At 47.4% G+C, this 15227-nt stretch overlaps 1 protein-coding gene across 1 annotated transcript in view; it reads left to right on the forward strand.

Annotated features, from left to right (window-relative positions):
• The first annotated feature begins 11447 nt into the window (after nucleotides 1–11447).
• Nucleotides 11448–15227, forward strand: part of TRPC5 (transient receptor potential cation channel subfamily C member 5) — a 96670-nt gene continuing 92890 nt past the window's right edge. The window contains exon 1 of the mRNA XM_086850777.1: nucleotides 11448–11525. The gene's annotated coding sequence lies outside the window, so the exon portion shown is untranslated. The remainder of the gene's footprint in view (nucleotides 11526–15227) is intronic.

The following is a 15227-nucleotide window of genomic DNA, read 5'->3' on the forward strand; positions in this document are numbered from 1 at the left end:
AAATGGCATTGCATACCATACACTTCTATCTCTGCTGGTTAGTTAGGACCTAACCCTAAACTAAACTCTGCTAATAAAACTAACTTGGGGTTACCAAATAACCCCAAATTTGGTGTTGGTTGAAGTTTGGGGGTTTCACCCCGAGTTTGGGGGTGGTTCAGTCTCCAGCACTGCTTTTTGTGGTGTCCAGTATCCCCAGCATGACCAGTGCTGTGCTCCCGGCTCTCCCAGTTCAGTGGGAGCTGAATCCTCATCCTTCCCCCAGCTTTGTGCAAGCCATGAAAAGAACAGCCCCTGTTTCCATGTGTTTTACCAAACCCACATCCTCTAATTGCCAAAGAGATGCCCCAGCCTGGAGAACAAATGGCCAGGCTCTGGTGATCAACATGATGAATTTGGCCATGTGTGCTGTGTTTGCTCAGTGAAGTACAGTTGTCAAATAATATGCTTCCAGGCTCTGTGAAGCAAATTAATTTTGTATCCTTTAATCAAAAAACCCTTATATTTTTCAAAACAATACCCTCTTTGCCTCCCCTGAGGGCCCTGCAGAGCATAAAGCAACGCACAGAAAGGAGAGAAATAGATGGAGAAAATAAACGTAGTGACAACATGACAAATCTTTATAATCTGGGAGAAATTTCTGTCGTTTTTTATTGCAGCATGGATCTGAGCCCGGAGTTCTGTTATCTGCTGTGGTAAATAAGGATGAATTAATGCAAAAAAAAAAATAAATAAAATAGTGTATTTATAGCATGAATATACTGCTGAGTAATAGAGTGGGGTTTTTGCTGCTTGGGAACACAGAGACCAAGCTTTGTTCCAATGGAAGCCTTTTGCAACCCTGACAAGCACATCCTGCTGACACATCCTAAAGCCAGGAACATCCAGGGTCGTGGGACTGCCTGTGGGCACTCAATCCAAACTCCAGGAATGGAAGACAACAAGCAGAAAATCAGTTAAAAAAAAAAAAGAGTTTTTAAGAGAATATGTGAATTAGTATTGGAGCTCCTCACCACAGGATGCTGCGGGTGCTAGAAGATTACAGAGCTCAAAAACAAGCTGGGGAAAGTTATAGAAGAAAATATCATTGAGGGATCTTGAATATCAGGAGAGAATCTGGGCTGTGTTTGAGAGTCTGGGAGCATTTCCTAGGGAAGTGTTGCTGTCTGCTTGCTCTCTTTGCAGTCTCTCCTGGCTGCTCGAGTGACCTCCAGCACGATCCAGTGTGGAAATTGCCAGCTCTGAGTGAAGGGTTTATCCACAGCCTCTCTCACTCGTGCTGCACCTCTGCCAGAGGTGGTCCAGAATTTCCCACACACCTGAGCTGCCACTGGCATTTTACCAGGAATGATGGCCATCCCTGCCTGGTGCTGAAAAAGATGTATTTATCAACAGAGCTGATATATAAATATAAATATAAATATAAATATAAATATAAATATAAATATAAATATAAATATAAATATAAATATAAATATAAATATAAATATAAATATAAATATAAATATAAATATAAATATAAATATAAATATAAAAATAAATAAAAATAAAATAAATATAAATATAAATATAAATATAAATATAAATATAAATAGAAATAGAAATATAAATAGAAATAGAAATAGAAATAGAAATAGAAATAGAAATAGAAATAAAAATATACATATACATATAAACATAAACATAAATATGAATACAAATATGAATATAAATATGAATATAAATATAAATATAAATATAAATATAAATATAAATATAGAATAAATATAAAAATAGAAATAGAAATAGAAATAGAAATAGAAATAGAAATAAAAATAAAAATAAAAATAAAAATAAAATTAAAAATAAAAAAATATAAATATAAATATATGAGCCTACATTTCAAGCATTCAGCAAGCCTCATCTGTTGCCACTAAGGAACACCCAGCAAAGAGCAGCCACAATAATCCTGGCAGAAAACCACTGTGGATGTTTGAAGATGCATCTCTTGGCCTTTGCCAAAGGGAAGGTCAGGCTCTGCTGGCTCAGATCCCTCTGTCCTGGGTGTTGGGTCACATCTGCCACAAATAAATGGGGTGAGGAGCAGGTCTGGGAGCACCAGCCCAGTTCCTGCAGACAAAATCACCTCAGCACAGAGAGAATTTTGCTTTCAGAGCAGCGAGGGAAGGACTTGCTACTAGAGAGCAAGGAAGATGATGGAGCACCACGTTATCACTCACTGCAGTTACACTTACGTTTAAAATTACGGATTAAAACCTAACCACGGAGTCTACAAAGAGTAACAGATAAATTCAGCCTATGCTCTGCTTTAATTTTTTTTTTCAGATGAATGTTTCTTTTTATACCAAGCATATGGTGCACTAGATTTCAAGTCTCATTGATAAAGGCTCTAATCTCTGTCGTGTCTTTATTATATTTTTCCATTTTCTGCTGAGTAGGAAAATGGCATTGCATACCATCTGTCAGCACGATCACAGTGCAATTTGCAAAGGTTCCAGGCCAGTATGGTGCTAGTGGCAGCTCACTCTTTTCCTCCAGACTTGGGTTCTTATGGAACCAATATATCCCCATTAAACAGTTCCTTCCCAAACATAAACTCGTTTGTGCAGCATGCTAATGATAATAATGCAAATGAATCTGTCATGTTCTGTAGCTACTATCCCTAACCACCCTATTCATGAATATATGGTAATTAAGCTATTGCTGCAAATGTAACTGTGTCAGCACTACTAAATTAAGGCCTGTACTGTAAATAAAAATGGGGTCATAAAAAGGAAAGAAGGCAGTAAAATATAATGGGTAGAAATACTAAGAGCAAAGTAGTACAGGCTTTGCACAAGCAAAGGAAATTGCTTTAAAGGCTCCTACTAAAGGAACTGTTTTGATACCATAGTTTGAAATTGCAGATAGATGCTGATTCCTTACAAAAATAGCTCTTTTTGTCCTCAAATGCAATTTTAAATCCCCTGACACCTGCAGGTTTGTAATTAAATCAATAAAGGATCATTAGTGTACTACCCCTCTACTGTGTCTCCATCCCTGAGCTCATTAATAACTGTGTAAGGTGTGACAACATGACTGAATGGACTCCTTTTGGAAAAGTTTGCCACAGTAAGTGGTTCCTATTCCCAAAGAATAATTTGGAGTCTGGACAATGCAAAGTCATGGCTTTTTTTACTTGGTAAACTCAGTCCCCAGTGCAGCCAGTTTTAAAAGCCAAGCAGAATTATTTCCACATGAAGAATCATATCTCCATTAAATTTGAGAGAAAATGGATATTTGTAGCAGAAACAATTTTGTTACACAAATGTAAATCATGAGAAACTCCACTGAAATCAATATTTTGCTTAGGGCCAATGCATAAATGATATCAGAGTCTGGCTGTAGGTGAGAGCTGCAGGGGCACACCAGGCTTACTGGTGGGAGAGACTTGAGGGCTGAAGAGATGAAAAGACAAAATCCTGAATTAAAATAGATGTCCTTGCTGAAGGGGAGGGAGAAAAGATGGGAACGATTCAGTTTGGGGTGGTGAAATTCACAGCAAGAGGGGATGGACACTCATGAGGCATTTATTGCACATTCTGCATTTGCAGACTTCTCCTGAGCCCCTGATTTTTGTGGCACACAAGAGCCAAGAGCACAATGCTCAGAACTGCAGGACACTGCACACAAAGAAAGCCACTGCCTGTAATTAGCCTGGGAGATGCAGAGAGGATAAACAGCCCTGAAGATGGCACACAGGGAGATTTATCTGTAAAGTGAGAGTTTTCCCCACCAAGTCAGATAGGAGAAGTTTATCTTTCTCTGAGGGATCTAATCCCTTCTGCTCCAGCACAGAAGCTGATTGCCAGCAGAGATTGAAAGATTTTCTCCAGGATGTTTATTCCCCTTGCATCCACAATGTGATTTTTTGCCTTTTTTTCTCTAGCTCAGCCAGAACAGAGCCCTGAGAAGGATAGGGCACAGGATTTGATGTCCCCAGTATGCAAATCCTAATTGAATACAGATGAGTGTAGGCTGCACCTATCTGCAGCATAAATATATATATATATAAATTATACTGGGACAAGCACAGTATAGAGCTAAGTGGTTTCACAGCAGTCTCAGATATTGTCTGGGAAGTTCTGGCTGAACTTTCCATCCCCCACAGCACATCCCCTTCAAAAATACCTTTGCTTTGACAGTGCTGAGCATCTGAAACCAACTGGATTTTGCAATGACCCCCTATTTCTAAAGCACTGGGCACAGACCATCCAGGACAGAAGGGATCCCCTTCCTTCTTGGCCTTTCAAGCAGTTTGCACCCCAAATCCCCACTCCTGTCTTGCCTCTGGTGTCTCCCCTAGGTTCACCCTGGAGCTGTGGATGGGGAATGTGATGCTGGGGGAAACAAACATTCTGCAGCTCTGCAGGAAGAGCTGGGAGCAAACCCTTCTTTTTGCCCTCTTTGACAGCATTTGCTTTTGCCCAGCTGGAATGGGGTGAAAGCAATGACTTTGCCATTAAGTTTCCAGTTCTGTCTGGAGATTTCAGGGGTTTTCTTGAAATGCAGGGTGGCTCAGAGCTGCTGGGGAAAGGAAGTCTGTGAACCAAGGACTAAACATAGCAAAAATAATATGAGGCAGTGATGGAATGTAAAAGAGTTCCAGTCACTTAATACAAAGTAACCATGCCCAGCTCTGGAGTAATTATAGATAGAATCACAGAGTCACAGAATCACAGAATCACAGAATCACAGGATCACAGGATCACAGAATCACAGAATCACAGAATCACAGGATCACAGAATGGTTTGGGTTGGAACAGACACTAAAGCCCATCCATTCCACCCCTGCCATGGCAGGGACACCTTCCCCTATCCCAGGCTGCTCCAAGCCTCGTCCAACCTGGCCTTGGACACTTCCAGGGATCCAGGGGCAGCCACAGCTTCTCTGGGAAACCTCTGCCATTGCCTCCCCACCCTCACAGTTAAAGAATTTCTTTCTAATACCCAAAATCCTCTTTTAAAAAGAATTAATATTTGCACACTAAGGAAAAGGCCAGGTTTGAAGACAGATATCCAGGGCAAGAGAGCATAAAGGTGACACTTCAAAGGTATTTGTCCTAAAGGCTAAAATTAAATTGTGGGAAGATAGGAACTAAACTCTTTTGGTCTCATAAAAATACTCTCCCATTCCTGGCTGCCAAGGCCTGTGCAGTTCCCTGGCACAGTGTGCCATTACACCATGCTCTTCCCAGGAGATTTATTGCCTTTGCTTCCTTTTTCTGACAATTCCAGGGTGTACTGAACCCACGTGTGTGTCTGTGGGGGGAATTGCTGGGATGTTTCTGACGACTCACACTGGGTGCAGGCATCCCTGGCAGGATCAGCATGTCCTGCAGGGCTCCATGCAGGGACCACGGGCGCAGGAGCAGACCCATCACCCTCCGTGTGTGCACAGAGGGACAGGGACACCCTCCCACAAATGAGCAGGGGTCAATTAACGAGCTGTGTGACCGCTGCTCGAGGTCACCTGTCCCCTCCTGGCTCCTGCAGGAGCCAGCACTTGTGAGATGGTGCAGCTCAGTGCCAGCCCTGCCAGAAAACACCCGGCTAGGTGAGGGCAGCCGAGCAGCCCGGGGCTGTTTGCAGGAGGGAGGCAGAGATGGGGATGCAAAAGGGAAAAAGGACAAGGAAATGGAGACAAACCCTTTGGGAAACAGGTCTGGAGGAGCAGGAGCAGCTGAGGGAGCTGGGGAAGGGGCTCAGCCTGGAGAAAAGGAGGCTCAGGAGGGACCTTCTGGCTCTGCACAACTCCCAGACAGGAGGGGACAGCCGGGGGGGTCGGGCTCTGCTCCCAATTAACAAGTGACAGCACAAGAGGAAACAGCCTTAAGTTGAATCAGGAGAGATTCAGGTTGGATATTATGAATAATTCCTTCACCAAAAGGGTGGTGAAGAACTGGAACAGGCTGCCCAGGGGAGTGCTGGAGCCACCACCCCTGGAAGAGCTCACGGGGTGTGTGGATGTGGCACTTGGGGATGTCCCTTAGTGGTGAACGTGGTGCTGGTTTGACTCGATGATCTCAGAGATCTCCTCCAACCTTGCTGATTCTCCAACTCTGTGATCCACTGCAGGGTGGAAGGAACATTGTGACAACAGGAATTAAACTGATTTTCCTGTTCAGCTGAGTGGGAGCAGCAGGTGTAAGTCCTGGAGCCTGATCTTCCCCTGAGGTGAATCGAGGCTCTGCCACCGTCATGGGCCGAGCTGTCCCTTCTGCCAGCAGCACAGCCTGGGGTGTTTGCTCAGCATGTGTTCAGTGGAGCAAAAAAAGGACAGAATCTAAAATAATGCTAATAAAGGTAATCCAGAGAAAAATTAAAACCACTGAAGAGCAGGGCTAGGAATCTCCTGCTCATGTCTGCACCACCAGCTGTAGCTCCAAACATCTTGTCAAGCTGTATTTCATCAAGCTGCGCCACTTCTTGCAAACCCAAGCTCTGCAGGGATTACCCACTGCCCAGTTAGCAACAAAAAAGGGTCTGAAAAGAACCAGAAAGTTCAAAAGAAAAAGATTTCCACTTTCCTACTTTAATTTCCATGTTTGGATGACCTGAAGTCATCTAAGGCAGCGATGATATAAAAAAGAAAAGAAAAGAAAAAAAATCTATGGCATTTTCTTAAGGGATGGATTATTTTTAGCCATGGAGATTTAAAGTTCTCTCCAAGTTCCTGAACTTTCAGAACTTTTCTTCACTGAGGAGCTTGACAGCAAAGCAGGTTCTCTTTTTTCTCTTTTTTCCCAAGTTTTCAAGTCATCTAATTAAAATATGCAAAATCTGACTTTTTGCAAAATGAAGGAAAACACATTTTATCAGCCAGATAAAAGACATTTTTCCAGAGGTTTTATTTCTGAGCATAACTGACTGCTCCCCTTTCTATTTTTAGGGCTCAGCTACTGTCCACTTTCTGATAAAGAAACGAGAAATAAATAATTTTGTCTGTTTTACTTGTTACTGTTCTTGAGATTACTGGCACCAGACAGATTTTGTGACACAAAATGGGATGTCAGTGCCCCACTGGGCCGGATTCTGATTGACACCAGGCATTGCCAGAGCTTGGTGTACATGAAAATCTGGTCCTTGATGGTTTGAGCTCAGGTGTCTCCATAGGAAAGAATTCCCAACTGGGATAGAAGTATATAGACTTTTAAAATGGAGTTTGGATTGGTATGGTGTTTCAAAAATGACACTGCTTTTTAATGGGATTTTTGGGGGTTTTTAGTGGGATTTTTGGGGGGTCTTTTGCATTGCTTTTTGAGTGAAGTTTCCCTGCTGCAGCTTTGCTCTGCTCCCACTCAGAAAAGAAGGCTGGAGAAGCCCCTCCAATATTTTCTCTACACAATAACCAGAGGCTTTTCCTTTAATTTTTTGTCTCACTAGAACTATTTTCTCTCTGTAATCTGAACCTAATCTTGGCTGCTCAATGGACTCTCTCCTTGGGCTCAAGGCTGTTCCCTGGCAGTAAATCCAGCTCATCCCACTGGAACAGGGACAAATGGATGTCACTGACAAAGCCAACCGTGCCCACTCAGCAGGAACAGGTAAAGAGAATACAGTGAAACCCCTGCAGCAGCCCCCCACATGTCCCAGCCCTTGGAACCCAAACCCAAACCCTAAAACACAGGTTGGCTGAACCTGAACAGGGAGAACATCATTTTGTGTTCTTGGACTGACACAAAACACAGGCAGAAGTTTTGAATAAATGATTTGCTGTGAATTATTTACTCAGCGCTGCTCAGAACCTCAGAGGACAGGGAGGGCAGCTCAACATTTGCACCATAAAATATTGAGTGGACTCCAGTGCTGTTTGCAAGGGAAATAGAGTTTGTCCCAGTGCTGTGACAGATTTAGGTGGTGCCTCCCTGGCAGGGCTGCTGATGGGCTCTGGAACTTTGAGTCGTGGAGCCTGGCATTGTCTGTGTCATGTTTTTGTGCCCCATTAAAGCTGTGGTTGCATTTCTCTTGATGTGGCTGCATCTCTGTCACAAACAAAGTGGTCCCTGTGCACAGGCTGCAGCAATTCAGCCTGAATTCTTTCCTCGAGGGAATCATGAGTGAGGTACAGCAAATTGAGAGTGTGAGCAAGTATCATTCATCTTTTAACAATATCACAGCAAAATTTAGGGGAGTTTGGCAATGATTTTGATCCTTAAAAGGGCAGGACATGGGTTGGATGTGTCTATAGGGCAAATTCCAGGCTCTTCTTGAGTGTCAAGACTCAGAGCATGAAGTGTAAGAAGGGCTCATTGTAACAGTTAGGGTGCTGATAAAGGAAAAAAGAATTCAATGTTGGTTGATTTATTTAATGTTGGTTGGTTGGTTGAATTTAATGAGTTGTTGTGGTGGAACTGCAAGGGACAGAACTCCCAGGTGGGAGTGCTCCTGCCCATAAGGGATCTGGCAGTGGGAATGTCACAGAGTGACAGTGGAGGCAGGATCAGTGTCACCTCTCTCTGGTCAGATCCTCTCTGCTGGTCTCAGGCAAGTCCAGCATTCAGCTTGAGGTGCAGAGAGGGGGGAAATGAACCCCAGTGTAACCTGGTGGGGTCAGTGTGAAAGGGAAGGAGAAATTTCCTTTGGTTGGCCATAGCAAAGCTATCCTGGCCAGGGAAAAGGTGAAAGCTGGAATTCAGTCTGTCTTTAAAGGAGTTAGGAGCCTTACTTGGTTGTCTGACATCCATCAGATGAAGTGGCTGGGAAATGAGGAGGAGATAAGGAGTGAGCCCTGATGGCTGCTGAGCTCAGTCCAGAGCTGGTCCCTGCACAAGGTGGGATGAGCTGGGAGGTGCTGATGGCTCTGGGACACTCATGGTTCAACCTCCCTGTGACAGGACCAAGCTGGTGGGGGACCAGGCCAGGCTCTGAGGGGTGTGAGGGAACCGTGGGTGGATGTGTGAGGGTGTATCTGTGAGGGTGTTGGGGTTTAAGCCCAGACAGCCACGAAGTATGATGCAGACCATTCACTTACACACACCCCACAAACGGGGTGGGGTGGGAGACTGGAAGGAAGGCAAAACTCATGTGTTCAAATAAAAACAGCTTCATAACTGAAATAAAATACTTTCATCATCATCCAACTGCAATGAAAAGGGAGATAACAAAAGAGAGACAGGAATAAACTCTCAGGAGGACAACTGATGCACACACAATAGAGACACAGACAACTTGCTGACAGATGTCAGTCCCCCAGCAGTGATCAGTGCCCAGATCCAGCAGTTCCTCTGTGGTGTCCCTTTGGCCAGTTCAGGTTTGTTGTGTTCTGGCTGCAGGATCATGTCCAGAGAAGCTGCAGTTACCAGTGACCAACATGGGACTCAACGAAACGTGTTTCTGCTCAGGAAAACATTTATTCAACACATGAACAAACTCAGATCCAGAGACAGAGAGCCCCAAACAGAGGCAGAGTGATGGGTCTTGTGGAACAGAACCAGGGTGGAGTTTAAGGTTGGGGACTAATAGGGACATAGCAAGGGAGAAACCCCAAGGGCTCAAACCAGAACTCCCTGGACTGCCACCCCACGAGGGGTCTGGGATGGAGCAACTCTTCTTGGGCTCACAGGGCCCATCCCCTGAGGCATCTTCCTGGGCTCTAAAGCCATGGCTCTCATTTTAACAATGCTTATCTGAAATGAAATCTTTGCCTCCCTGGGCAGGGGGCACCTCTCACAGGTTGGCTGTCCTGGCTGTGCTCTGTCCCTGTGCAGCTGCTGGGACACGGCACAGCCTGGGCTTGGGGTGAGCAACAGCTGCACACTGGGGTGTGAGCAACACCAACCTCCTCACCCTGAGCCCAACCACAGCTCTGCACCAGATAGCGGGGAGAGACTAACCCTGAGCCCAAACCGGGGTGTGTGTGTGAGTGTGTGTGAGTGTGAGTGTGTCTGTGTGTGTGTGTGTGAGTGTGAGTGTGTGTGAGTGTGTGTGAGTGTGAGTGTGTCTGTGTGTGTGTGTGTGAGTGTGAGTGTGTGTGAGTGTGTGTGAGTGTGAGTGTGTGAGCAGTGAGTGTGTGTGTGTGAGTGTGTGTGTGTGTGTGAGTGTGTGTGTGTGTATCTGTGTGTGTGTGAGTGTGTGTGAGTGTGTGAGTGTGTGTGTGTGTGTGAGTGTGTGTGTCTGTGTGTGCGTGAGTGTGTGTGTGTGTGAGCAGTGTGTGTGTGTGAGTGTGTGTGAGTGTGTGAGTGTGAGAAGTGTGTGAGTGTGAGTGTGTGTGTGAGTGTGAGTGTGTGAGCAGTGTGTGTGTGTGTGAGTGTGTGTGAGTGTGTGTGAGTGTGTGAGTGTGTGTGAGCGTGAGTGTGAGCAGTGTGTGTGTGTGTGAGTGTGTGTGTGTGTGAGTGTGTGTGAGCGTGAGTGTGAGCAGTGTGTGTGTGTGTGAGTGTGTGTGTGTGTGAGTGTGTGTGAGTGTGAGTGTGAGCAGTGTGTGTGTGTGTGAGTGTGTGTGTGTGTGTGTGTGTGAGTGTGAGTGTGAGTGTGTGTGTGGGATGGCTGTGCCCATGGGAGGGTGTGAATGAAGGAGGGACGTGGGCAGCTGTGCCCACACTTGAGCGGGGTGTGTATTGGGGGGTTGTATGTGTGTGCAGGGGTGTCTTGGGGTGTGTGTTCTGTGTGCAGGGTGTGTTCAGTGTGCGTGTGCGGGGTGTTTTTCAGTGTAAGGGTGTATTTCAGTGTACAGGGTGTGTTCAGTGTGCGGGGTGTGTGTCTGTGCGGGGTGTATTTCAGTTTGTGGGGTGTGTCAGTGTGCGGGGTGTGTGTCAGTGTGTGTGTGCGGGGTGTATTTCAGTTTGTGGGGTGTGTTTCGCTGTACAGGGTGTGTTTCGGTGTGTGTGTGCGGGGTGTGTTTCGGTGTACAGGGTGTGTTTCGGTGTACAGGGTGTGTCAGTGTGCGGGGTGTGTGTCTGTGCGGGGTGTATTTCAGTTTGTGGGGTGTGTGTCAGTGTGCGGGTGTGTGTCAGTGTGTGTGTGCGGGGTGTGTTTCGGTGTACAGGGTGTGTCAGTTTGTGGGGTGTGTCAGTGTGCGGGTGTGTGTCAGTGTGCGTGTGCGGGGCGGGTGTCTCCGTGCGAGGGGCGGCGTGTGCCCGTGAGCGGGTGCGGGGGGCGCGGCGTGTGCCCGGGCGCTCGGCTCGGTCCCGCTCGGCTCGGTCCCGCTCGGCTCGGTCCCGCTCGGCTCGGCTCGCCTGGGGCCCGGCTGTCTCCAAGGGACGGCCGGAGGCGGCGGGAGCATCGCGGGGAGCTGCCGGCGGGGTTTTTGGGAGGCGGCTCGCAGCCCTGCCCGCCGCTGCCGCCGGGCGCGGAGCGCGATGCGGCGGCCGCGCTGCCCTGGCCGCCGGCGGAGCGGAGCCTCGGGGCCGCGGGCAGCGCCCTAGGGACCGGCCGGGCAGCGGAATGGGGGCGGCCGCGCCCCGCGGCTCCGGGCGGCCGGCGGATCGCGGATGAGCCCCGGGCCCGCGGGCAGCCCGGCGGGTACCGCCTGACGGAGCGGAGCGGAGGTGAGCGGGGACGGGGCGGCACCGGGCGGGGGGGGACGAAAGCCCCGCGGTCGCTCTCGGAACTTGGAACCCCGAGCCCCGGAGCGCCAGGCGCGGGTGATCGGGGCCGCTCCGTTCCCGCATCCCCCGGAGCCACCGGCACCCGCCAGCCCCCGAGCGGAGCGCTGCTCCCGCTGAAGTTGCCGGCGGCGGGACCGGGAGGGATGCGGAGCCGGCCGGGAGGGATGCGGGACCGGCAGGGAGGGATGCGGGACAGGGAGGGATGCGGGACCGGCAGGGATGCGGGACAGGGAGGGATGCGGGACTCGGAGGGATGCCGGACTGGCAGGGATGCGGGACTCGGAGGGATGCGGGACTGGCAGGGATGCAGGACTCGGAGGGATGCCGGACTGGCAGGGATGCGGGACTCGGAGGGATGCGGGACTGGCAGGGATGCCGGACTGGGAGGGATGCGGGACTCGGAGGGATGCAGGACTCGGAGGGATGCGGGACCGGCAGGGATGCGGGACTCGGAGGGATGCGGGACTCGGAGGGATGCGGGACTCGGAGGGATGCAGGACTCGGAGGGATGCGGGACCGGCAGGGATGCAGGACTCGGAGGGATGCGGGACTCGGAGGGATGCCGGACTGGACAGGATACCGCGCTCCCCTACAGGAGTTGCCGGCAGCAGCGGGATGCGCATCCCGAGGGACGGTGCTGGATTTTGTCTGCCCTTGCCCTACATGACAGCACGCAGCGAGCACCTGCACCCTCGCAGGGAGGGTTAAATGCCGGTTTAAATTGTTATTAAATGGTTATTCCTTCGGGCAGCCCTTGACCCGGCATGGGTGAGCCGTCCGGGTGACCCACGTGCCCCCAGCAAGGGAAAGGTGACGGTGGTACCGGAGGGCTGTTCTCTGGTGTGATGCTTGCAGAAGAAAAATGCCTTTTTTATCGACCCCTCTTTGAACTACCAGGCATCTCGCAGTTTATAGTGTATCGAATTCTGCATGGAAAAAAAAAAGAAAAACGAAAGAAAAAAAGGGCTGATTTTCAAGACTCTTCATAAGTTCATTTGTTTACTATGGAGCTGTGACTTCAGTGGTCTCTTTGGTATAAAAACATTCTGCTTGTGTGATATTTTTGGTGGCATTGACAACAGATTTGTTAGTCATGGTTATGAATATGGTAATGTGCGAGTCTCCCATTAAATTCTCCATGCTCTAAGGTAACATGGTTGAACAGTCACGTACTAAGCCTTGCATTCTCGAGCAGCATCACTCTGAACTCCCAGTGTTTGATCACTTCTTCTTAACTTTTTCCACTGTATTGTAAAAAAAAAAATAATATTTGATTCCTCTGCCGGTCAGATGTAAACCCCAAGTTTTGTGCCCGGTGCATCTCCATGCAAGCAAGCTTATGTAATGCAGTGCCCTGAGCAGAATGCAAGAGGTGATCAAGGAGCACAGAATATCCCGAGTACAAAGGGACCCACCGGGATCAAAGCTGGAAGGAATTTTAGGGAAGAGGATTGTCTTTGTGGCCACGGTGCCTCTGTGTGTGTGCCTGTCCCCACGGGAGAGCTGAGCAGGGTTTTTCTGGTCTGAGGACATCCCGGGCAAGGCTCTCAGTCCTTCTTCGCTGTTGATTGCCTTCTCCTTAATGATGGCATATCCTGTGCCACTGCTTCCCAGGGCTCCGTGAAGCTGCTCAGAGAACACTTTTCAGCCAGGCAGGTACTGTGTAAATGCAAATTACTGTATTGCTGCTTTAAAAATGCTTTTCAGAAGTTAAAGTGGTATCTTTGGGCAGTTTATTTGAGCTTGTAGCCAAATGCCTGTTCAGGGAGCTCCAAAGCAGACTAAAGGAGCTGGGATTTTGACAAATACTCCCTGGTAAAGAAATCTAGTGTTGTTTCTCGAGACAAGGCAGAAAAGCACCCCCCATTTGGGTGTTATCAGATGTGTCACTCTTTGTTCCAGCCATGGGTATTTGCTCCCAGTTTCCCTGCATGTAACTTGGCAGTAATTACCAGCTGAAGAAATGCTTCAGCCCCAGACCCTTCAGTGGATGAAGATGTGAAGGTGCTCCCCTGACCACGACACCCCCTGGCCCACGGGGAGCCCACTGCTCCCTGAGCTGGGGCTTTGCTGTTCCATCTGCTTGTACTTTTATTCTCAGGCACAGCAGGGATCGATACACTGTCAGCTAGGTGCAAGTCTTCCTAGGCAAGAACTATACCTCAGTTACTGCTACAGGGTACATTTCTGGAATTAAAAGTAAAGAAAAAGGTTGAGGTGCTGGTTTTTGGTTTAGTTTTGTGGGTTTTTTTTCTTGTGAAGCAGTGAGAAGAAACTAGATGGAAAAGGACTTGAGCTTGAGACTAACCTCTGATCAGTCTTAATACTTCTTGCAAGTGGGCAGAACATTAACAGAATCCCTTATTTTCATTACTGGGCTTTTGAGAGAATGATTTCTATTTTAATGTGCATCGCTTTCGCTGTAGTGTATTGAGATCTCATTGGTTTTGTAATATGTTTTTTAAAAGGTGTTGTTACTTTTCATAACCTCTTTCTGCCTTGGTAGAATCCCTGAATAGCTTCTAGAATTGCGTTAAAGGTAATGCAAAGCTCAAAATTCTTTGATCAGCTTGCTTTCTGCAAAGATTTATTTCAGGCAACCCGAAAAAAAATCCTTAGAATGTCAATTCTGAGGTCTTTTCATGTTGTGGATTTAATAGACAAGGTACTGTCAGCTGAGCTATGAGTCTTGCTAAGAATATGATTACGTTGTTTTTTGAGAGATGTAGTTCTTGAAAACATACCTTGGAGAAGAAAATTCACAATAGCTATGTGCAAATAATTTATTTATTTATTTTTTTTCTACAACAGATGGAAGAGCAGTCAAGGGTGGCTAAAATTAGTTTGAAACGGAATAGATTATTCCTACAAGTACAGTAGTATAATTTGTACAAAATGAGCCAAATCCTACTAATTGTTACACTGTAACTGGTGTAAATATAGAGTAATTTATTTGCCTGGATTTTCTCTTTCTTTATGAAGAAATGCAGAACGCAGGGGATTATGAGGCTATTGGATTTTGACATGCTTGCAAAAGTCAGTTTTTCCTGAAACCCAGTGGCAGAATATGGCCCCCCACTCTCCTCTTGACAACAGCATAATATTCACTCCCTGAGACTCCAGTTCCAAATTTGCTGTAATATGATTGTGGGTAGAGGGTTGCTGAATGACTCAGATGAATATAGCTCAGAGTAAACAAACATGTAAATCATTTCTGGCTAGCGACAGAGAGAGCAAAACATGGGAAGAGCAGAAAAAAGCCAACCTGCAGGATGAGACATTTATAAAGTCATGTTTAGCAAGGATCACCAAGTTCAGCACAGAGGAGCAACCATCAAAAACTGGGGTCTGGATTTGCCGTGGTCCTTCATCTCTGGAAATGAGAAGCACCTGTATGGAGGGAGTGCCTAAAGGCAGGTACTGCACAGCAGCAGAGTTGCTTGGGCTGGGAGCCTGGTACAGAGCTGGGCAGGTTCATCTCAGCACCTGCATTTGGCACTTTCACAGGGTGAGAGCTGGGAAGCCGATGTGCTGCCTGTCCCAGAGGGACAGGGTGCTGCCAGGGATGGAGGTTAATCTCTGCAATGTCCAGTCTGGGGCAGGGGGGGGAAACCAGCACAAGCTGGTAAATGATTCCTGAAA

This window comes from Cyanistes caeruleus, chromosome 14 (genome assembly GCF_971803275.1).
Source record: "Cyanistes caeruleus chromosome 14, bCyaCae1.hap1.1, whole genome shotgun sequence".
Taxonomy (NCBI): domain Eukaryota; kingdom Metazoa; phylum Chordata; class Aves; order Passeriformes; family Paridae; genus Cyanistes; species Cyanistes caeruleus.